The following is a 25,274-nucleotide window of genomic DNA, read 5'->3' as shown; positions in this document are numbered from 1 at the left end:
CATAGAAGAGAAGAACCCTAACAATTTTGATGAACGTCAGCAGAGAAGCAGGAAATGGGGGGCACATGAAGATCCCGACACCTTGTTAGCAGACACAGCAGCTTGAACCAGCTCTGTATTTCTCTATGAAAGTGGGTTTCAACCTTTTTTTCATTTGCGGATTCCTACAATTTTTTGGGAATCTTAGTCATAGTCTACAGAACCCAGAGGTCCTCAAACCACAGGTTGAAAAAAATCACTACTCTATAAAATGCCAGTTAATACCGGCCATCTCCTCTTTGCTCATCATCCTAAAAGAGTTTAGCATGTTAAAACCTTGAATGACTTCTCACCCAGACAGAAAGAAAATATATAAAAATGGTGGAGATATTGTGGAGGGAGGAAGGAGGAATGGGTGTGCTCACAGAGTTCTTGGCATGCGGGGGGTGAGGGGAAAGCTCTTGTGTGGGGGGAGGAGGTAAGGGGATGTGACAGAGTGCTGAGAATGAGCACTATTGTCACTGTAAATCCCATTTATTCCCCCAGAGTGGGCCTGATTGAGGGAAGGAGTGGCTAATTACTAGATCATCTTGGGCGGGGGAGTGCTAATAAACTAATTAGATCATTAACAGCAAGAGAAGAAAAGGAGCACAGGATGGAAGTGTAACAGGTGAGAGAAGCTGGGCTGGCTGAGGCCAGGGACAAGTCACATTTCTGCATGTAAGGATCTCTTCCCTCTCTCCTGTCTGACAAAAGGGGATGATATTTCTATGTCACTGAACAGAATTGCTACACAGGACTGTAAAAAGGGTGGTGGCTGATACAACAAAAAACAAAGCACACAGAGGTGGTTACAAACCAAAGGTGTCAGAGACATTTGTGCAGGAAGACAGGAGTGGACGGCCACACCCTGTCACAGGAGGACACAAAAAAACCCTGGCATGGGGGAGGTGGAAATGAGGACACACACACTGCCTGTCATGTGAAGAAGAAATGAGGCACAAGAGGGGTAGGGGTGGATTTGGGGGTGCACCGAACCCCTTACATGGGTTGGGAGAATGGGAGACCCTAGGGCACACAAAGCTCCAAGCATGGGGGAAGAGGGAATGAATGGGAGACAGATCTTTCTCAGGAATCAGTCTGAGTGTGTGTGATAAACATTCCCACCTCCAGCAACGAAGGCCCTTCAAACTTCTCCACCTTCTGCTCCAAGTGTGACTGAGTCTCATTTCTTTGATCTTGCCTTCTTTAACAAACATGTATATTAAAGGGGAAAATATATACTGCAAAAAGATGCTCCACTGCATGCTCTTCTCCCCTGGGGAAAGGATAAGAGAACAAACCACACGTGACAGATTTTAATCATGTTGCTTAATGTTAAAAAAAAAAAAAAAAAAAAAAAAAAAGTCTGCAGCAAGACTCGGAGTCCAGGTCAACTGACTCAGGCTCACACTGTGAGGCTAAAAATAGCAGTGTAGACATTCCTGCTTGGATTGCATCCTGGGCTTGCAGACTCACTTCCATTGCCTGGTTTCAGAGCCCAAGTGGGAACATCTACAGAGTTATTTTTAGCCCCACAGTGTGAGAGCCCTGCCAGCCTGAGTCAGTGGGATCTGAGACTCACTGCTGCAGGATTTTTTTTTTATTTGTAGTTTAAGATATACCTTCAGATACTGTAGCAATGAATACACTGTAAGAACCTGCACTGAATAGAATAGATTACACTAGAATGAGTCGGAGAGGAGACACAGAGCCCCAGGTATGTGGCAGAGGGGGGAAATGGAGAACAAACCAAGACCCTGAAATAGAGGGGGATGGAGGGTGACACACAGAAAGTTTGTGGGAGGAATTAGCTCAGCCTACAGATGCAATAGGTCTGTGACCCTCTACTTTATTGGGATTCTTTACCTTAAAATAGTGGTGCCCAACCTTATTACACAAGAGGACCACATAAACCTAAGCAGAGCCTTGTGTGGGCCAAACAGATTCTACATATTTTATTGAGATTTGAAGTCACCTGTATTGATTTATATTTTAAGTTCAGCATGGTAGCTATTTAGGTAGAAATAACCTCTGTACAGTATTGTCTATTTACACACATCTGTAAATTAAAATTTTAACATGATAAAACACTAATTAATTGGCCATTAGTATATTGTGTTGAAACAGGCCATGGCCCTTATGAAATGCTATGCTGGGCTGTGTACAGCCTGCATGTTGGGCACCCTGTCTTAGAAAGCAAATGAATAAAAAGGGACCAGAAAAAAGTATATAAAATAGATGACCTACAGAAGGTAGAAGAAGAGTTTCTGTTCTCCCTGTCTCATAACACAAGAACAAGGCACCATTCAGTAAAATTTAAAAGGTGGCAAATTCAAAAACAAGAAAAGAAAACATTTCCACAAAATGTATAATTAAACTGTGGTACTTGTTGCCATAGAATGTTGCTGAGGCCAAAAACTCCACAAGAGTAAACAAAGGACTGCATATATATGTATAACACGAGTATTCAGGGTTATCATAGATTTAATGTGTATTTCTAGTGTCATTCAACTCAACACAAACCTGTCAACAAGGAAAAGTTTTTTTAAAAACCTACCTCTATTAAACATTTCCAAACTGTTTTTATTGCTGTATTATATTTGCAAGGAAAAATGCAAACTTCCTAGGAAAAAATAAAACACTAAGCTAACAAATAATAATATCCTGGAAATGGTTACGAAGATTTACAAGAATGAATCCAAAATAAGCAGCTGCGATTTTGCTTTTCTCACTGGCATTTCTCTCTCTTGGCATTTGTGATCCTTTTAAGTAACAACACTTTACCTAAGACAGAAGGTGATTTTTTTAAAACACCCCTGTGATGCATGGCTAGCAAAATAATTAACCCACAGAAGACATGGGGAGATAATGCATCTGATGAAGTGAGCTGTAGCTCACGAAAGCTCATGCTCAAATAAATTGGTTAGTCTCTAAGGTGCCACAAGTACTCCTTTTCTTTTTGCGAATACAGACTAACACGACTGTTACTCTGAAACCTGTCATTATACTTTAGATAAGCTATTACCAACAGGAGAGTGGGTTTGTATGGGGGGGGGGGGAGAGAAAACCTGGATTTGTGCTGGAATTGGCCCAACTTGATTATCATACACATTGTAAGGAGAGTGATCACTTTAGATAAGCTATTACCAGCAGGAGAGTGGGGTGGGGGGAGAGAAAACCTTTTGTAGTGGTAAACACCCATTTTTTCATGCTTTGTGTGTATAAAAAGATCTTCTATACTTTCCACAGTATGCATCCGATGAAGTGAGCTGTAGCTCACGAAAGCTTATGCTCAAATAAATTGGTTAGTCTCTAAGGTGCCACAAGTACTCCTTTTCTTTTTGCGAATATAGACTAACACGGCTGTTACTCTGAAACCTGCTGTATTTTGATAATTCAAAGGTCAAAAGAACATCCTATCATGTAAATGAATTGTAAACACGGGATATCTGTATTCATCTCTCTTTGAAATGTACTGTGAATGGTGGAGGAACAAGCAAATGGCCTTATGTTAATTTGTATAGCTAAGTACAGGTGATGGCCCTCCTTCAGAGTCATCCTAATTACCCTTTGGTCCCTGAGGAATTCCAACTTGTCAAAAGACATGAAATTGTATAAAAGATGCTTGGGTCCTGATTCTGTCATCTCAGATCTGCTTAGACTTTATCAGGGAAAGTTTGAGTTGCAAGACTGAGGTCCCAGTTACGCTGGTATGCCCTGAATGAGAGATTTGGGCATTGGACTATGACCTATGAACTGAATTCTGAATTTGCAACTTCAACGCTCACCATCCCTGCTATGAATCTGAACCTCAATGAACTGAACTCATGTATGTATGTATATTGATCTTTTAACCATAGTCTCTCTCTTTTGTTTTTTAATAACTTTTAGTTTAGTTAATAAGAATTGGCTGTAGCATGTATTTTGGTAAGATCTGAAACATTCGTTAACCTGGAAGGTAATATGTCTGATCCTTTGGGATTGGTAGAACCTTTTCTTTTATATGATGAAATAAGATTTACAGAAATTTTCATCATATTTGGCGTGGGTACCTGGATGGAGGCCTGAGGATGGATCACTTTAAAGGAACTCAGAGTAGCAGCCGTGGTAGTTTGTATTCGCAAAAAGAAAAGGAGTACTTGTGGCACCTTAGAGACTAACAAACTTGTTAAGTCTCTAAGGTGCCACAAGTACTCCTTTTCTTTTTAAGGGAACTGTGTTGCTTCGACTTCTGAGTAACTAGTAAGGTAATAAAGAAGCTGTTTTTTGCTGGTTTGGTGAATCTAAGTATTGGAAATCCACCAGCTTTATGGGGACTGTCTGCCCCATTCTTTGGGGTTCATCCTAATTGAGTGACCACAGCTGGCTCCCCACCAGGACCCCAGTCACAACCCCTCCTTACTTATGTTTCCAGCCTGAACCAAACACATCTAGTCAGTGCTGTTAATATGGGTTCACTGAGGGCAGAAGATTGTGTATGTAGCATACATTGACTGAGCAACAAGGAAGTTCAGTTGTGTATTTAAAAAAAACCCCAAACCCATATTTTCCACAAATTGTTTCCCGCTCTTCAAAAAATAAATTAGTCATAGCGAATAATGCACTAAGCAAGACACTTAAGCACATGCTTTACATGCTTCACTTTAAGGCAGAGTTTAATCCTATTTACATTAGGTCTCAAGGTTACCCCTTTGGGGTGAAGGCAGGCCTCTTGCTTACCTCATACATCATTTGCTAGGCAATCACAGTCCTGTGGCCTGGTCCTGTTGCTTAGCCCCCTGGCTGTTCCTCTAAGCAAATCCACCCCCTTCCAGGGGGATATAAAATAGTTTCAGGGCCCACGACAGGTCCAGGTCCCCTTCTTCACACAAAGAAGGGGAAGTAGTCTTGCAGGGAGTCTCAATACCCACCCTCTTGTGTGGCTAAAGGCTGTGAGTTAATCCTGGGGATTATAACAAAAGAAATAAACCTGCCCATCTTTTTTCCTCAAAGAGTATAGACTAGCCTCATAAAGAAAAGGAGTACTTACTCTCAAGCTGTTCCTCATCAATGAGCCCACTACCTTTGCTGGTCTGGGAACTCTAGCTCATTTCAGAATGACCCTCACCTGGCCCGAGTTTTTCTTTTGAAAGCCTGCCTCCAGGCCTGACAAGACAAAGGGGGGGTGGGGGGGGGGGAGGCTGATTGTGAACACAGATATTCTTTATCTCCTTTTTGACCGGTGGGAGGGTTATTTGCCATACCAAACTTCAACTCAACATAGCACATGGTTAAAAGGAAGGTTGTGGAATCAGGGCCTATAGCATTTATGGGCAAAAGTTATGAGCAAAAAGGATTTTTCCTTCATAACAGAAACTTTGGGCAGGTGACAGAAATCAATTGTCAGCTGGCAAACTGAAATTCCTATTGCAGGTCAGGCTGAATTATAATAGCCAGCCATGCTCACAGATCCATTTATTTTAAACTGCTTATAGTAGCAGGATTGAACAAACACACACTGTTAAGGTATAAAATTATATAACCTTACTGTAAATCTGGTTTTTCATACTGTAGTCTCAACACATTAAAATGTTCTTTACAATGTTAAACTATTTCTGAGATTTATACATTAACCTTGCTGAAGCAGATATCTTCTCATAAAATTAAATAATAAACTTAATTCAGCAAAAGAGGCTAGTAAGTGAAAATTTGTGTTGAGTTTTGTAGAAATAACTCAAACAAATAAAAAATGGAATAAATCAACATTAATGATGATATAAATGAGAAAGGAATGGAAACAAACAGCTATCCATGAACTTCAATGTTAAGATTCAGCTGTTGCATACTGCACAACAGTAAGTAAGTTACATGAGAGTAGTATCACACAAAAGAGTTATATTGGCACATGGAGGATTACAGCAATTATTTTTTGGCAGGTAACAAACCTACTGTACGATGTGTACTTCCCCTTAAAAATAGTACAGTAATATAGTATAGTAATTCACAATCTCCGGCTGAGCATGTCCCCTGACTGCAGAACAATTATAGAGCAGAAGACAGTCATGCCCTGCAGCCGAGAAGTTTTAATTTGTATAATTTCTGTGGGCTAATCCTGTCAGGGGGTGGGTTTGCCTGCTGCATGGAATAGGCAAAAATCATAGATTTTCAAGCCTCTGGATGCCTCAAGAGCTGCAGCAATGTCCTGTGCACTGAAACACAAGTCTCACTATGTCACAAGTGTCACCATATTTGTAGTTTTACTTAAAGATCCAGCTCCTGGAGTCAAGTGATTATATGAGAATCTCAGTTTTAATTTAAGTAAATTTTAAGTCCTCATGGTTGTTGAGAGAAGCTTTTCAACAATGAAAGCTAAAGGCTCAAGAACCAGAAATCAAATAAGAATTCATAAATATGAAAATACATTTTTAAAAGGAATGATTTTTAAGCCAAGTTCTTGATTTTTGGATGCCTGACTTCTGATTTTTATACACTAAGATTGACAACACTGCATTAACAAAAGACTAAGGCATTTGTACAGATAGACATTGCCTTTGCACTCTTGTTCCCAGGGAACTGTAATGGAAATGGTTTCCTGCTTACAGCAGCATCAAAACCAAATCCCTTCCTGAGAGTTTCAGTGCTCTTCTTTGTATCAAGGAAACAATCAGGAAATACAGAAAAAATTAAAGGAATCTTTGATCTTTCACTGATCACAATTCTAAAGTCTATTCACATGGAGCATCTAAATGGAAATGTAAACTACACATTGGAAAATATGGAAAAATGTGAATGATATAAATAAAAGCTCAAAAACTGGATTAATTAGTTCTTTAGAATGACAGGACAGATCTTTCAGGTATGTAAAAAGGCAGGTATGTAAAAATTATTTTAAAGAGCTGCTACACTTCCACATAGTGATGAGGGGATAGATTTATGAGGTACACCTGAATAAGGATAATTTATTAAAAATATGATTTTTGTTCATATTGCGGTAGAAATGAAATGAAGGATTTTGCTATGAAGATTTGCTTCAATGACGGAGTTAAGCCTTGAACTGAATGAATGAGGAAACTGGGAATAATGGAAACAACTATTGATAGTATTTCTGAGTGTAGCAGAAAGGACTTCATAACAGTTAAATAAAAAGTTCAGTACGACTGCATTGTATAAAGGAAAAGACCTAATAAATTTATAACCGGTTCACATTTGAAGTTGAATAAAGATGGCAGACCCATAAAGAGTCTCTCTTCTAGTGTAACTATCACAGAAAACAATCTGAGCAGTTGAAATACAATCATGCAACACTTTGAATATTTTGTAATCTCATTCTGATTTTCTGACCATTATTTAAGAAACCAGCCAAGAAGAAATATCTGAGCAAGACAGGAATGAAAAGGGAGTGAGTACACTGTGTCAACTGTAAGTTTTGAAAGTAGCAACACCACCACACTACACTGACCTTTAAGGCTATATCTTCACCTGGATCTGGGGATGTGATTCTCAGCTAGTCTTCATCGCGCGAGCACAATAAAAACAGAGATGTAGTTGTGATCGCACAAGCAGTGTTGAGTGGCAACGCAGGCTAGCCTCCCCAGGCACATACGCATGGGGCCAGGCAGGTGTGTACTTGCCGTGGCTAACCTGTGTGCTGCTGCTCGCTGCTGCCTGTGCTACCGCAGCTACACTACTATTTTTAGTGCAGTAGTTCAATGAGAGCTACCACAAGTATGTTTACACAAGCTGGGAATCACACCCCTAGCTCCAAGGGTAAATGTAGCCTAATGGTATGTCTACACTCTAGCTGGAAGGTGTAATATCCAGTTTGAGGAGACATACCTGTGCTCTGATTAGGCTAGCGTGCTTAAATTAGAAGTGTAGATGCAGCCATACGAGCGACAGGATTGGTTAGCCACTCAACTATGTACTTAGGGTCTCAGACAGCATTGTATCTGGGGTGGCTAGCCCCTCCTGCTGCTCACACCGCCACAGCTACACTTCTATTTGTATTCGAGCTAGCATGGGTGTATCTCCAGAAGGGAAGATGTACCCTAAAACATTATTGCAAACAGTAGCAGTACTTTTTTCAGTCTTCTCTCCCTCAGAGGCCAGGCATGAAGAGAAAAGAACATTTTGATTGTAATGTAAAATCATGAACATGGTTGTACGGAGGAGGATACAATTAGTAGAGCTCGTTGAATATTGCAGGAACAGGTCATAAACTTTAGCTCAGATTTTAAATGGACTTTTAGTTCAGTCACATTCATTCCCACAATTACTGTCTCACAGTTTAGGGAAACTGCTCCTACATTTCTACTTGTGGTCCAGCCAAGGCAACCACTCTAGGCTCAGCCATCACCTCTCTTGGTGAAGACCCGCATTTCTCTTCCATTCCACCAGGGTATTTCCATACTGCGCAGCTCTCCAGCCTATTCTGTGATCTCCCAAGCAAAGTCAGGTTGCCTAATAAGCCACCATCTGTGCAGACTCCCTTGTACAGGCAATGGAATGGTTGCATGCAAATTACTTGTGGTGTAAGGATGGTGATTGGTTACATCTGCTATTACAATGGTCTAAGACTCTTTGTATGATATAGATACATATGTTGATGTTGCATAGGTCTAATTTATAAAGTCAAAACAGTTGAGAACTTAAAAAATGGGCAGCAAAAGACTGTGAAACACAGTGATGTTTTAAACTGGTGATATTTTAAATAAAATCAGTTATCAGCCATGCTTGTAACTGCTCTCTTTGCTTTACATTGACTCTGTAGATATTTTAGGCTTCAGAGTAACACACAGTGAAGATTCCTGGAATCTTCTTAGAGAGATTCACATATATTTCAGCAAATTTGAATGTGTTTTTATTCCATTATTCTCTGTAATGATACGACTCGCCTGTGATCCTGGAGAGCCTTTGCCCCAGAATGCAGGGCAGCTACACTGGAACCAGAAGAGTGAGGCCATGTAACCTGGAATCAATGTGACGAAACAAATCATAGGCCCTAGGGGAGCCAATAGATCTGGGACCACTGCAGCTCAGTTTGCTAACACTCCCTCCATGTACATACAAAATGATTCTAGAAACCCTTACCAAGTCCTTCCTCCCCTACCTACACATGTTTTGCAGGAGATGATACTGAGTACCTGTCGGTCCCATTCACTTCAGCAGAAATGGTTGGTATGCAGTATATCTCAGGATCACACCCTTTGTTTCCTTAAACAAACTATGCCTTTCATTTTGTTACTGTTGTGCTATCCACAGTTTACAGCAGAAAAATAAATGTTATATAATACTGCACTGACTGGGGGGAGGAGGGGAAGTATAAAACATACCAATAGATGGCAGTGTTATTCTATTTAAAAAAAAAGCTCCAGAGTGAGATTAAGTATAGTCATTTAAAACATTTATGATGAACAATAAATTAATATAACCAGTTATTACAATGGAAATTTTTAAAAATGGCATATAGCTTCTCAGATTAGATCAGCCGGCAGCACTTTTAAAATGTATTTTGATCTGTTTAATCACCCCAATGGCCATCTTTATGGTACTAGTAACATACTGCTACCTAGTCTTCCATAGATAGGACTTTTTGTTGTACAGCTCCTCTATCTAATTTCTTTACCTATCATTTTGCAGGACAGAAAGGCAGACCTGTGCAGGTCAGACAATCTAGGAGGCTTTTTTAAAGTTCTCAATCCTGCAGCACTAAGGCTAGCAGATCTCACACTGAAATAAATTTGGAATTTCCAGTGGCAAAGGAAGAAGAATAGTTAGCTGGAGCAGCTGAAGAGAGGAAGCAAAATAATTTGACAACTTGAAATTTAAAGCAGCAGGATATAATATTTTAACTGAAAAAGCTTTTCATTAGAATTGCTGGCATTCAAAAAGTCTATATATTTGTCTTTCTAAACTACTCCTGTTTTATCTCATGATGGGCAAGTAAAGGTATGCATCTAGGATATTTGAAACCATCTTGGATTAGGTCATTTTACTGAGGAGTTATATCATTTGCATAAAGTGACAAAGTTTAAAGAATCTCCAAACTAATATTTATTGGAGTCATACTGTAATCCTTAATGCAATTTAAAGTGAATTAATGAAGATTAGTGCATGAGAAAATATCTGACACTTGGGGATATAGCACTAGTAAGGTTTAGGGGGTATTTTTACAAACATTTAATAAGCCCGCCAAGTAAATCTTGGACTCATTGTTTTTGGACATGAAAGAATTTGAAAATCCTATTACTTGCTTTGTGCAAGTGGTCTAGAACGACTGCTGCTAAAGTCTAATGCATTTTGCATTATCACTTATTACAGCAAAATCCTACTTGTGAAGCCAAGGGAGTTCCTGAGCACACATCTACAGAGTTATTCTACTCCTCTTGCAATATTTTAAATCACATACATTCTCTTGTTGTGAAAATGTAATGGAGTGCATGACAGCTCTATATCTCCTTTTTCAAATAACATACTCTCGTTGCTGTAAGACTTTGTGAAATTAACTTATTTAAAATTTCTTTTGGCAATCATTTGGAATCTTTCACTAATTCAGGCTAACTTTCCTTTCCTTCTCCCCCCTTTTTGAGCACCTCTCAATTCATATTTGGTTTGGTCTTTGAAAACTCCTATTCACAACATAATTAACTATTGGTAATTACAGAATTATATCTTATTTCTAATGATGCAGGCCAGTGGTTCTCAAATTTTTCCATTCCAGGCCTTCTTTCCCCATCCCTAACTAGCCAAGAAATATACAGGACTCCTAACCTAAAGAAACTTCCTTCTAGATGAATACACAAAGGGGAGCTTTTGTGTGTGGATCTGAACCCTCCTGGGCAGAAGCACCCTCCACTGTGGCACTAGTCCCCCCACTTGTGAGCCTTTGACAAAGTCCCTCACCAAAGGCTCTTATGTAAATTAAGTTGTAATGGGATAAGAGGGAAGATCCTTTCATGGATTGAGAACTGGTTAAAAGAGAAGGAACAAAGGGTAAATTTTCAGAATGGAGAGGGGTAACTAGTGGTACTCCCCAAGAGTCAGTCCTAGGACTAATCCTATTCAATTTATTCATAAATAATCTGGAGAAAGGGGTAAACAGTGAGGTGGCAAAGTTTGCAGATGATAATAAACTGCTCAAGATAGTTAAGACCAAAGCAGACTGTGAAGAACTTCAAAAAGATCTCACAAAACTAAGTGATTGGGCAACAAAATGGCAAATGAAATTTAATGTGGATAAATGTAAAGTAATGCACATTAGAAAAAATAACCCCAACTATACATACAATATGATGGGGGCTAATTTAGCTACAACAAATCAGAAGAAAGATCTTGGAGTCATCGTGGATAGTTCTCTGAAGATGTCCACGCAGTGTGCAGCGGCAGTCAAAAAAGAAAACAGAATGTTAGGAATCATTAAAAAAGGGATAGAGAATAAGATGGAGAATATCTCATTGCCCTTATCTAATTCCATGGTACACCCACATCTTGAATACTGCGTACATATGTGGTCCATTCATCTCAAAAAAGATATACTGGCATTAGAAAAGGTTCAGAAAAGGGCAACTAAAATGATTAGGGGTTTGGAACGGGTCCCATATGAGGAGAGATTAAAGAGGCTAGGACTTTTCAGCTTGGAAAAGAGGAGACTAAGGGGGGATATAATAGAGGTATATAAAATCTTGAGTGCTGTGGAGAAAGTGAATAAGGAAAAGCTATTTACTTGTTCCCATAATATAAGACTAGGGGCCACCAAATGAAATTAATGGGCAGCAGGTTTAAAACAGATAAAAGGAAGTTCTTCTTCACAAAGTGCACAGTCAACCTGGGGAACTCCTTGCCTGAGGAGGTTGTGAAGGCTAGGACTATAACAGGGTTTAAAAGAGAACTCAAATTCACAGAAGCTAAATCAATTAATGGCTATTAGCCAGGATGGGTAAGGAATGGTGTCCCTAGCCTCTGTTTGTCAGAGGGTGGAGATGGATGGCAGGAGAGAGATCACTGGTCATTAGCTATTAGGTTCACACCCTCTGGGGCACCTGTCATTAGCCACTATCAGTAGACAGGATACTGGGCTGGATGGACCTTTGGTCTGACCCAGTATGGCCATTTTTATGTTCTAAGTGAATCTGGGCTCTGTATGGTGGGAGGGGCAAGATGGGGTGGGAAATATACATCAACCCTCTAGAACCCCGCAGGAACTCTACTGAAAAGGTAATGACCTAGGCTGTATCACCTTTTCTGTAGCATCTCATCAGAAAGTCCTCTTCAAGGGGTCCTTGAGGTACTGGCCGTTGAAGAAGCACTGGCTGCACAGTTCTATTGAACTATGATGTTAGAGGAGAGCAGAGAGACAGGGGTTCCTGGAGTCAGTACAGAAGCCCTAGGCTTCTGGGAGAACCATCCAAATCTCATACAGATCCTGGAGTCATCTGCATTTTTGGTGGTTGAACCACTGTGCATCCTACAATAGGGAAACTGCATGCCTCCCCTTGCAACTGAAGAATTTGGAGAAAACAATGGGAACCCCTCCTAAGCTACCTTGCATGGGTTTTTACCACAAGAGGACACAATCTAGCTCAGGGTCTGAAGGGAACTGACTTGGATGGGAATTTTGCCAGAAGAAGGGTTGGTGTTTTGATCATATCTGATGTAGCCATGAGAAATTCTGTAAACTGGAAATATTCAGAAACTGCAAACATTATGCTTGGGTGCCAGATTTCCTGTTTCAGAGTCATGCCTTGCTGGAGTGTAGAGGAGACTCTTTTATTAAGCGTTTAAAAAACAAACAGATGTACCATGTGAAGAGTTGGCTGTTGTCTTTGTCCACTCAAGAAGCCAGTCTAATTGTACCTATCTGCTGCAGATTGGTAAAATAAGACTTATTATATGTGTGCTGACACGTTAACAATAATGCAAATTAACTTCAGCAAACAATGTCCATTGAGTGATTTTATTTTAGTTTTTATTTTATAGTGTTGTGTTTTGCTTTCTTTCTTTCTTTCTTCTTCTTTTCAGATAAGCAATTAAATCTTATGTTTTAATGCCAGCAATATCAAATCCAGATTTGGAAACTGGAGTAAATTATGAAGCCTTCTTTAAATGTTAAAAGCAGATTAAAGAAGAGAAGATTTAATATCAAGTTGTGAGAGGAAAACACAGCTGGAGAGTAAACTCTTTAAAAAATAATCTATAAACTCCTGTAGCATAAGCAGAGCTTAATTAAAATGATGGCACTTTAAAATATATTTGGTCCTGCTCCGACACTGCCAGGCCCTCTCAGAGGTCCAGAGAGGCCTGGGCCACTTCCAGCTTTTTGAGGCGCCTAGCCATAATAAAAATAAAAAATGACGACACATGAAAACAAAATAAGGCACAAAAAAAGTGAGACACATAATTTGAATATTTTATTTAACAAATGCTTTTCTAGCCTCTCTCTTTTATGGGATGCGCATAAAAACAAGTTGCAAAACTTACCAAATACCAAAAAATTAACCAGTGTTTAAATTTGAGGCCCCCTTTGAGCTTGAGGCCCAGACCAAATGGCCCTCCTCCCCCCACCCTCTGATTGGCCCTAAACACTGCATCCAGCTGAGGTTCCTAATCCTGGTCCTTTTTTCAGCAGATCCTGTTTTTTGGAAAGTAAATTTTGTGGCACTGGAGAAGTATTACAAAGGTTTTCAGCAGCCAAGAATTCTTTAGCAAGATTCCTGGTGCCTGCATCCCATGAGTGCCGGGAGGATTGTTAGCATTGCTAGTGGTGCTAGACGTCCCACAGAGGGTGGGGCAGAGGCAGAGCAGAGCCCTAACTCTACCTCTCCTCCCTCACGGGCTTTGTCTGGGCCTGGTGGTGAATGGAACAAACTCCTCCAGTGAAAGAGTAGCATTTCCCAGGGGCCAGAGAAGCATTTAGCATCCTCAGCAGACAGAATGCCTCTAGAAACAGTCTCCTGCCTTTAAAAACAACCAGAGTAGAACCCTAAATATTTAAATCTGCATCTGTAAAATACTGGAAACAACTTTCTACTGGTACATGCACTGTAATGGATATAAATGGTCAGTGTTTTTTTTTTTTTTTAAATATGAATTCTCTGCTAAAATGAAAATAGTTTGTTTTGCTCCAGTCCAATTACAGCAGTTGAGTGAACTAATCCGTTTAGCTTCTTCTAAGGAAACTCCTCTGATGCATGAATGATTGTTTTAATCAAATCTAACATCTTCCAAAATTTGCTGATTTGCTAGTGCACCTTAAAAGGCACAGCTAGCCTGATCATGCCTTCTATCTATCTTTTGAGGGAACACTTTCTGTTCACCTGCTAATGTTACCTTTTATTTGTCATTCTCAGGTAGGAACCCATTACACTCTTGTGAGTTTCTGAAAAGCTAAGCGAACTGCTTCCTCCTCTCCCCCTCCTACCCATTGCTTTTTTACTTTATAAAAGTGTGAATGCTTCATAAACACTTCCTGGGTTATAAACATCTATTGGGGAAAAAAGTATGAACAACCTGTATCCTACCATTACAGATAAAGCCCAGCCAGGAAAACTCTATGCACACCTAGGGGTTGAATCCTTTCTTTCTATACCCTAAAACACTGCAGAAAAATCTGGTGTGATGGCCTGAAAAGGAGATATATTTTTAATCTTTGAGACCTATGAAAGATGAGCTTCAGTTGCTTGTACTGTTGTGCAGTTGTTGATGTGTATCCTATGGCACTTAGGACACATCATCTGGGGAAGATGGGTGCTATATTGTTTAATCTACCTAAATTCTAGACAGAAACGATGATATATGTCATGGAAGGATGAAAGTTCAACAGAATAACATTAACTCTAGAATCTACAATTGGAAGCACCATATTGCGATTATATTTTTGCTCTTTTGCAAGGATTCAAATGGGGACAAGGAGGAGAGAAGAGAAAGAAAAGTTAAATGTAATCAATCTGCCACTCTGTACTAATATCACCTGACAAGGAAGAAAACAGCAATCTTGTGATAATTATATGGCTGATATTGGGAGTTTTCAGACAAAAAATATGCTACTGATGAACTGTAATGGTAATGCATTGCTGTATCATAGTCCCCGAGCTGTGCACTTTTCCATTATAAATCCATCTTTTCAGGGATTTCTCTCACCTATTAATAGTCAGTCTAGACAAACTCAACATGCAAGTCTTAGGCATGAAAAAAAAACCAAAACTTTAAAATATTGTTGAAATTGATTCACTAGTTTTCAAATCCAGTGTAAAGAATAAAATAAATTTTATATATGTGACTGATTTTAAACACATTTTTGCATGTTAAGCACAAATAAAAGGCAACAGGCCTCATTTTTATTGAGACACAACCACAGCAAATTAGTCAAAATACATTTTGTTAATTTTTGAAATCTAACAAAAACATCTGATAGTCTTTAAATGGAATTTTTTCAGATTTTTTGTTCTGTCTTCAGTGCCCTAAAATCAATCATTTACCAAATATAAGATTTTAGCTCAGTGTGAACATAGGAATTAATTGTGTCAGTTTGTCACCTGTTAGATCTGTAATGTGCTTTATATAGATGTATCAACCCATATTATTCCCTTCCCTGTATGCTGTTTACTTCTGGAGGATGCATCTCTTTATAACTGGACACATCCATTGCTATCAAAAGCTAAAGAGTGACTAATACTGTAGTCTGATAAGACAAGGATGTGACATCTTAGACTGTTGTAGTACTTTTAATAAATGTTATAATGTCCGTAACCTGTGTGCGGACCCTCCTCCCTAAGCATGATGAACATAAGAGGGTTTCAGGTTCAGGATTGGGCCCCACCATTTGCAGCACACAAAATGGAATGGTATACAGCTGTCTGGTGCCATCATACTGCAAACACTTTTCTGTCTGTCCCACACCCACAACCCTCCCAACCAGGTTAAGAAATATCTGAAGTTCCAAGATTACACAGCAGGGATGGCGAAAGGTCAGTTACTATTAAATGTTTACAGAAAACACTGCTAGCAATTCTAAATGTATCTTAACTCACAACACAGAAAAGGGGTGTATAAATGTTTTTAGGACTTGGTTCACAGGTAGAAAATCAAAACACATTTCAAGTAACAATACAGGCAAAGCATCTGTCACTGGACAATGATTAAAGCCTGGTCTACACTACACAGTTAGGTTGACACGAGCTACCTTGCATCAACCTAGCTGTGGAAGTGTCTTCACTTAAATTTGGCTCCCTCCAAGGCAAGTGCCTCTCTATGACAATTTAGTAACACCACCTCCCTGCGCGGTGCAGTGTCACGGTTGATGTAATTAGGTCAACGCACTGTGAGTATGGTCACTGTGTTGCTTACGTCGACTTACTGGCTTTCAGGAGCTCTCCCACAATGACCACCTGACAATATAATTGATACAAGTGCGCCAGGTGAGGATGCACATTGCTGACACAAGGAGCTAAGTGTGCACACATATGAGATTTAATAAATGTGGTGGCAGTATGCCGACGTAAGTTAGGTCAATATAATTTTGTAGTGTAGATGTGGCCTAACTGGCTCCTCTTTCCCTACTCCAAACATTGACCAGTTTCAATCACAGTAGTGATTAGTACTCCATAAAAGCTGCTAAGTGCAGTTAGCACTGCTGTCAAGGTTCCTCCCCCACTCTGAACTCTAGGGTACAGATGTGGGGACCTGCATGAAAGCCCCCTAAGTTTATTCTTACCAGCTTAGGTTAAACGCTGCCACCACCAAAGTGTTACACAAACAACAGGGGAAGTGCCCACTTGGAAACGTCTCCCCCCACAAGATATCCCCCCAAGCACTACACCTCCTTTTCTGGGGAAGGCTTGATAAAAATCCTCACCAATTTGCATAGGTGAACACAGACCCAAACCCTTGGATCTTAAGAACAATGAAAAAGCAATCAGGTTCTTAAAAGAGAATTTTAATTAAAGAAAAAGTAAAAGAATCACTTCTGTAAAATCAGGATGGTAAATACCTTACAGGGTAATCAGATTCAAAACATAGAGAATCCCTCTAGGCAAAACCTTAAATTATGAAAGACACAAAAACAGGATTATATGTTCCATTCAGCACAACTTATTTTATCAGCCATTTAAACAAAACAGAATCTAAATGCATATCTAACTAGATTGCTTATTAACTCTTTACAGGAGTTCTGAGCTGTATTCCTCCTCTGTTCCTGGCAAAAGCATCACACAGACAGAGAGAGCCGTTGTTCCCCCCTCCCTCCAGCTTTAAAAGTATCTTGGCTCCTCATTGGTCATTTTGGTCAGGTGCCAGTGAGGTTATCTTAGCTTCTTAACCCTTTACAGGTAAAAGGGTTTTTCCTCTGGCCAGGAGGGATTTAAAGGTGTTTACCCTTCCCTTTATATTTATGACAACTGCTGATAAACAATTATTAAAAAAAGAATGGGTTCATCACCATCTCAAGCAAATGCTGATAAAGTTGTTGAGAGATTGAGTGCTCCTGATAACAGCGGTTTGTAAACAAGTGTGAACAGTGAAGACAAAAGCTTTGCACAATAACCACATTACAACTTCGCTGATACTCTCAACAGTGCAACCCCAACCTTAAGGTGATAACTAGTGAAGGTGCCCTGTTATACTTGTCTGTAACCTGTAAATTGTCACTGGAATGAATGGCTAATGACCTTTGGCTACAGAGGAACAAAACCCTCTCAAAGCTATGTAGCTCCACAATGTTCACTTAGTGCTTTTCCAGTAGCTTTGCACACGATGTAGAGGTGTCCCTCAGCACAGGCAGATGTCATCCTCTGCCTCCCTCCTGTGCCAACATGTGTACACAGATGGCATCTCTGATTTCTCTTGCCTGCTGGGAACCAGGACCAGTCTGCAAGGGGGTGAGTTCCAGCTGTCTATAGAGAGTTTGTAAACCAGACTTGTCCTGAGCCCACTCGCAAACACTCCCCTTTACCCTCACAAATGTTATGAAGTGTGCAGCAGGTGAGAATTACACACATGGCATTGGCCAGTTTGGCATCTAGACAAGCGTGTAGGCATCACCAATGAAATTTCAGCTTACAAAATGTGCACTCCATTACCGTTCTGCAGCTACTGAGTTTGTAACTGAATTCACTTTTCCCGGACTTCAGTGTCAGGGTACAGTTTTCTGAGCCAAATTAGAAGTGAATATGTGGGGGTCCTCCAAAATAATAGTTGGCACAGACACATTGTGGAGAACCATATAGTTTCTGGGAAATTAAGTCCCTTCTTTCCTCTTCAAGTATAATCCCCATCTCCACAACACACTGGCATCACATACTTTTCCAGTGTTGGTATTCATGAACCTGCCTCTATGGTCCACTAAGCCTTGCAGAATGAACAAATTGTAATCTTTTTGATTCATATACTTACTCACCCCTTTTGATAGGCAAAATATTGGATATGGGTGCCATTTGTGGCCCCACCACAGTTTGGAAACCCCACATTCTGAAATCCAACTCTTGTTTCTGGAATTTTCCCTACGGCAACCACCCCTGGTAGATCAGTGTCAATTGCCTTGCAAACCTGCACAACCATGAACCTGACAGTTGAAGTTTCAACCCTGAAGTGGTTAGCAATTAAACTTATAGCTGTCTGGTGTTGCCAGCTTCTACAAGGCAATAGCCACCCACATCTGCTCTGGTATGGCTTTGCTGAATCAAGTGTTCTGGCACTTGAGATTTGGTACAAGCCCCTCACAAAACTCCACAAAGGCCTCTTTCCTCATTTGAAAGTTCTGAAGCCACCATTTGTCATTCCAGGGTTCCAAAAATGATATGATTCCACCACAGGGTGTTGGTTCTCCTGTACCAGAATCAATGGGCCACCCATTGGCACACCATGGCAATACCAGTATTCACCATATTTTTACCCTGGGAGCTGAATGAATTGCCATTCACCCTTCAAGGTCAGCCGTCTTCTATGTGTCAGAAAGTTCTGTCCAAATTCCATCCAGCATTTTCCTGATCATCTACTCTGCTGCATAGACATTCGTCCCATGCTAAGGAGTTGGAGCAGAATCATATCATCTTCCCATGTGTCTTCCACCCAGTGTGGGCAACGTGATCAGAAACTGCCATCAGCAAATATGTGAAGCTGTGGGAGCGGGGGGTTGGTACCAACATCACACAGCAAAGTGGCTCCCTGTGCTCACAGAACCCTGGGATGCCACCCCTGAAATGGTAGTGCTAATGTCATGTAATGGTGAAAATGTTCACTTGGGTATATGTGTGTACATAGCGATATATCTGTGTCCAGCACAGCATATATAGACACTTAATGGTACGCGGGAAAACATAAGCATGTACATGCTCAACTAACCAAGTATGTGCACATTATAGATGTAATCTAAGTCACTTTTGAAAATGGATTTAGTTAGTTTTGGTATGAAATCCTAGTGACTTTACTCATACATATAGTGCAACTGACTTCAGTCAGACTAGGTGCATGGGTAAAATGAACATGTACAGGCCCAACAAGTTTAATTCTTTTGTTTTAAGTGTGTATTTTTATTGAGTATTCATTTATTCATTTACTGAATTCATTCAAACTGAGTATCCATCTGTTTTTATTCATCTACATATTTGCCTTTGGGATGCAATGTCAAGTGTCACTTTTACTTTGGGGAGAGGTCTTTTGAATAGCTAGATGAAAGAATGTTGTTCTGACTAAATCCACATTTTTACACTGGAAGCCAATGGAAAGCTATTACTAATGATATGCATCTCATTAGCAAATGGAACCCTTTTTTAAATTAGTCTTCATCTATTTTTTATAATTATCATCACTGTCTCCATTTTCTTCCTCCTCCTCTGAAGTGAAACTTGAAATATGTGAAAGCTTTTACCATAGAGATCATTATGAGGAAACTGAGGTAGAGAACACTAACTGGGGCAATTATGTTTCTGCCAACTGTAGCACTAAATCTAACAATTGGACATGTGATTATGGAAAGTTAGTTTCTTCACTGGATTCTCACTTTACCAGTAATTAAAAAGGTATCATCTAATAACTATAAGTGGTAGAATAAAAATGCTTTTTTTGCTGTTGAATATGCAGATTGATTCTACTCTATGGGGTTGACAAAAGCTCCACATTATTCAGGTCTTCCATTACTACCGTGAAAGAGTAGAGCTCTGGTCAGTGATGGCCACTGTTTTTCCTCTCTTACTCTTATCCTAATGTTTATAGATATACAAGTTAGAAAGAGTGATACATCATCACTCTCTCATGAGCTGTAAAGTGGGTTTACATTGGTGTTACTGAGGATACAGTATGAAAACAATGGAGATGTAGGGTTGTAGCTGAGTTCATAAATTGGCCTGAAGAATCTCTATTACAGGTGATAATGTATGAATCAAAAAGAAGCACCTTAACTGTGAGAGCCTACAGTAAAATTGCCTCACTGGTGGTTCATCTTTTCATGTGCACACGGAACAGGTATGTTCAGGAAATCAGTAAGACACAATGAATATAGAATCTCGCCATTTCATTTTTACCAAGTAATCTTTTAAGGAATCACTTTTTAAGACTAACATTGCCTATGCTGTAGACCTATTTAGCTCCTCTTAACTTGGCACTGGCACTTGTTTAGTCTTATTGGAAAGCCTCGCACACTTTGCTTTAGCAAACAAAACAAATGTGGCACCTCAGTTACAAATACTATTAAGTATTTAAGCAGGCCTCTTTATAGCAATTATTCAGAACACACTTTCTCTACAGCCAGGTATGTTCTTACCAAATGATAAACAAGCCTAAACACGAAAAATCTACAGCACCCTGACTCTCCTGACTGGGAAATGAGTGATTAAATAGCTAAGCATGCAATGTAATTACTGACACACGGAAAGAAAGCATATGTTTGCTCATTTGTTTTGTTTTTCCCACACCATCAAGAATTGGAGGTTACATTTATTTTGGCTGAGTAAGAACACATTGTTACCATACCACCCAGATAGACACACCTTTTGTCATTTGTAGCAAGAATATTAAGGGACCCAGACATGCCATCATTATGTGGTACCACTCCAACTAAAGTCAGAGGGAGCAGCACCTACATATCAGAAGGCAGAATTGGGCCAAAGCACTACTTAAAATGAAAGGCTGTAACTATAATGTAATCCTGGGCTAAATTCTTTTCAAAAGTACTCCGGTACAACTTCACTGAGATTGGACCAGTGTAAGTGAAATGAGGAATATTTGATCTACAAAGTAGCAAAGGCTACTGGTATTGAAATGTTTTTATTTGTTTAAACAAACATATACACAGCATATGCAGTAATGGTAATGAATTTCAAATGTATGTTATCAGCATTCCTTTAAAATCTACATATAGGAATAATCAATTTAAAATATATGTATTACGTATGGGAAAGTTTATAATTTTATAAGAGTATAAATTGTAAGTTTTTCTTCCCCCATTCAATTCCCCATATGAAATACTTGGTCATAATTTAATAGAAGTTTTAATGAATGGTTAAGCAATTGTTATATAACATCCAAGAAATACTGGTTGTTTATGTTTTAGAACCATCTATAACACCTACTGCTGTGCTCTAACATCTATTAGAAATGTGTGAATCCTTTCCTCAAGTATATATAAAGAGTATAGTTATACAAAGTGTGAACAAACTCTTGTTAATGAGAAGTTAGAAACATTTTAAATAAAAATTCATACTTTTAAAACATTATTTTTGTTTATTTAATTGTACTTGTAACAGATAAGACAATTTTCTGAAGTATCCTGAAAAACACCTTACTGAATTAAGTTTAAGTATCTTAGGAGTTCATTGCTTTACAAAAATCAAATGTTTATACATTATTGTGGGATTGTATAGAAGGTATGTAGCAGGGTAAGACATGACTAATGCAAACCTTGCTAAGTATTATGAGTGCCAGTTATGTATGAAGCTTATGCATTTTGAAGCTTCACCTTCAGAAGTATTTGTCTGCTGATCCCCTGTTACATGAGGACAAGATCAGAGGCCCAAACAGTACAAAGGAGTGACTCTCAGATACACAGATGTGCTTGTTCTGAGCCAACGTGGTTATAAACTTGTAAACCAACAGATATAAATCATCCACTTCCTAGAAGGAAGAAGCATAATGCTTTTTCCAATTGGTTAGCATGATTTTTTGATCTACAATATTACTATTAAAATACCTACTAGCTGGTTTTGTTTGTTTCTAATTTGAGTATTATTAAACAACTACTCCATAACATAGCTGGTCAGGAATCGACATGTGGATTCCTGACCAGCTATGTTAATTCCTGCCCAATCCTAAAAGCGAATTACTGCATCCAGTATGAAGGAGCAGTGGCAGAATTTCTGAAAATGTCAAATCTTTTTTAGCCCAACCTTGCTAAACCCACAGATGTGTAGAAATTCCCTTATGTCCTATTAATAGTATTGATGGATTCAAAGATTCTGTTTTGTGCTCTGTTACTTTACAAGGACCCTTAAAAGTGTGAGACCAGGAGTCAGAATACACTGTGCTCATTGACCTTTTGCTTCAGTATGTCATTTCAGTCTCTTGTGCAGAGAATGTCTGGTTTTGCTCTGAGGTTTGGGGACAAAGATTTTCCTTTGAAAAGTAGCAACAACTGATTCTACAGAAGCCAAACTTTATTAGAAAAAGTCTCAGCAATTCTTTTTTTTCCACCTTCCTTAAAATTATTGGCTCAGGCTGTTCCTGCTTGATTCACGTGCAGAGGGGAACCTCCCTGTGAGGATCCCCTTTGAATATGGGGAAGGGATTTTAATCACTTTTATTGGCATTTCCTATCCTTTCTTCTGGATGGAACTTTACAAGTCCAAGGTCTGAGGTGGGGATAAGTGTGAAAGCTGAATGAGCTGAGAGAAGAAGGCAGGGTGTAGGGCAAAGCATACTGTCCTCGTAATGGCTCCAAGGAACTTAAGCAGAAAGGTTAAATACTACCTGAGGCTTTATTAACTTTTGCACTGAGCGGCTCCCCTGGGGTTCTGGCCCACCAGGGGCCAGTATTCATGCAAAAGTGTAGTACTTCTGTTTGGCTGGCCTGGACTGGTCATGTATTCCTGGGGTACATAGATTTATGGGCAAGCACCATGGACTGTTCTACAAGTCCTATGACCTATCCCCCATCCCTCTGATAGGATGATCAGAAGAACTCCACAAGGGGATATTCATGCAATTTCCCTCCCCATCCCAAAAGCCCCTCTTGTGGTTTGTCCAGGAGGGCATGGTTAAGCACTTGTTAGTTTGATGATAAAACAGCTGCTTCAGGGTAGCCATTCTGTATCTACCAACCACACGTAAATTATCTATTCCTATATGGAATTGTAGAGAGACAAGGTGGGTGAGGTAATGTATGGAACCATATCAGATTGAATAAGGTTAAAAGATGTAACCTGTTCTCATCTATGCAATAGTTAAAGAAGTGGAGTAACCTGTCCTTACAGTTCTAGACATGCAGGCTACAGCTCCCACACTGATGATGTAAGGGAAATGTACTCAATAGTATCTTTTTTATACAAGTAACTAGCATGAGTGTCAATATTGTTCAGTTTAATATTAAAGGATGATTGGATAGTAAAAGGCATGTGATTTAAGTTTATCAAATTTGCATCAGGCACTCATCAAAGTCATTCTAGGCACATCTAAATTAATTCTGTTGCATGTTGAATAATCCTGTACTCCAAGGTAACTTAAACAGGCTGTCACCAGGTAACTAGTTGTTACACAAAAGTAGTGGTAAATTCTTTTGGGACAGGTGGAGAGCTGTCTTTCAGATGCCTAAAATAAAGGGAAATACGCTGCATCAATGAGGCCTCCTCAAATTTCAATGAGTTTTAAAGGGTGCTGCTTTTTAATTATATACAGAAAAGTCAACGTTTTTTTAAAAAATTACATACAGAAGAGTCAACATGGTTTTTGTAAAGGGAAATCATGCCTCACCAAAATGAGTAGAATTATTTGAGGGGGTTAACAAGCATGCAGACAAGAGTGATCCAGTGGATATAGTGTACTTAGATTTTCAGAAAACCTCTGACAAGATCTCTCACCAAAGGCTCATAAGAAAAGTAAGCTGTCATGGGATAAGAAGGAAGGTCCTCTCATGGATCAGTAACTAGTTAAAAGATAGGAAACAAAGGGTAGGAATAAATGGTCAGTTTTCATAATGGAGAGAGGTAACTAGTGGTGTCCCTGAGGGGTCTGCACTGTTCAACATATTCATAAATGATCTGGAAAAAGGGGTAAACAGGGAGGTGGCAAAATTTGCAGATGATACAAAACTACTCAAGATACTTAAGTCCAAAGCACACTGCGAAGAGTTACAAAGGGACCTCACAAAACTGGATGACTGGGCAACAAAATGGCTGATGAAATTTAATGTTGATAAATGCAAAGTAATGCATATTAGAAAACAATTCCAACTATACATATACAATGATGGGGTCTAAATTAGCAGTTAGGAGGAAAAGACATAAAATATTATATTGCCTCTATATAAATCAATCCTGAATACTGCACGCAGATGTGTTTGCTGTATCTCAAAAAGATATATTGTGAATTGGAAAAGGTACAGAAAAGGGCAACAAAAATTATTAGTAGCGATTAATAAAATTGGGATTTTCAGTTTAGAAAAGAAACTACTAAGGGCTGGTATGACAGAGGTCTATAAAATCATGACTGGAGAAAGTACATAAGGAAGTGTTGTTTATTGTTTCTCATAACACAAGAACAAGGGGTCACCAAAGGAAATTAATAGGCAGCAGGTTTAAAACAAACAGAAGGAAGTATTTCTTCACACAATGCACAGTCAACCTGTGGAACTCTTTTCCTGAGGATGTTGTGAAGGCCAAGATTATAATAGGGTTGAAAAAAGAACTAGATACGTTCTTGGAGGATAGGCCCATCACTGGTTATTAGCGAGGATGGGCAAGGATGGTATCCTGATCCTCTGTTTTGCCAGAAGCTGGGAAAGGATGACAGGGAATGGATCACTTGATGATCACTTGTTCTGTTAATTTGCTCTGAACCACCTGGCATTGGCCACTGTTGGGAGACAGGATACTGGGGTAGATGGACCTTTTATCTGACCCAGCATGAACGTTCTTATGTGCTTATGTTCTTAAATTATTAATATGGGGGTTGCAGGCTACTGCACTGAGGTACAGTGTAACACAACCATGGCATGGTACCTTCTTCTACACCCCCCATATCACAGACAATGCCTTTTTGCATACCAATCTATACCAATGTTATAGAGTCCTTACTTT

The sequence above is a fragment of the Caretta caretta genome, chromosome 9, assembly GCF_965140235.1.
Source record: "Caretta caretta isolate rCarCar2 chromosome 9, rCarCar1.hap1, whole genome shotgun sequence".
In the NCBI taxonomy this organism is placed as follows: domain Eukaryota; kingdom Metazoa; phylum Chordata; order Testudines; family Cheloniidae; genus Caretta; species Caretta caretta.
This window is presented reverse-complemented; position numbering follows the sequence as displayed.